Raw genomic sequence first — 439 nt, 5'->3', positions numbered from 1 at the left:
TCTTAATTTTTATTATTCCTTTTAATGATTCATATTTAAGTAAAAAGGTTGATAGAATATTCTATATATGTTCCTTAAAGATACATGCACATTTCCTTAATACCGTAAAATAATTTGTGTTAATTACAGCTTTGGTTAAAAGTACTACATATCTCGTTAATCATTATTTAATTTTTCAGTTAATAAATTAATTTAAGACACTATTGGTACTGCAAATTATCTGTGTTTCAGAAATTCTTTAAACTTACGTATGATGCCGATCACGGCTCGATAAAATAACATATTATACGAATTATATAAAATAAAAAACATAAAATAAGTTTCAGAAACTTAATTAAAGTACAAAATTGTAGAAATTGGTAAAAAGCAGATACGACTTGTTTAAAATAAAAAATATAAAATAGTTTCCGAAAATTTATATAAAATATTAAATAAGAAA

This window comes from Trachymyrmex cornetzi, unplaced genomic scaffold, assembly GCF_001594075.2.
Source record: "Trachymyrmex cornetzi isolate Tcor2-1 unplaced genomic scaffold, Tcor1.1 scaffold726, whole genome shotgun sequence".
Taxonomy (NCBI): domain Eukaryota; kingdom Metazoa; phylum Arthropoda; class Insecta; order Hymenoptera; family Formicidae; genus Trachymyrmex; species Trachymyrmex cornetzi.
This window is presented reverse-complemented; position numbering follows the sequence as displayed.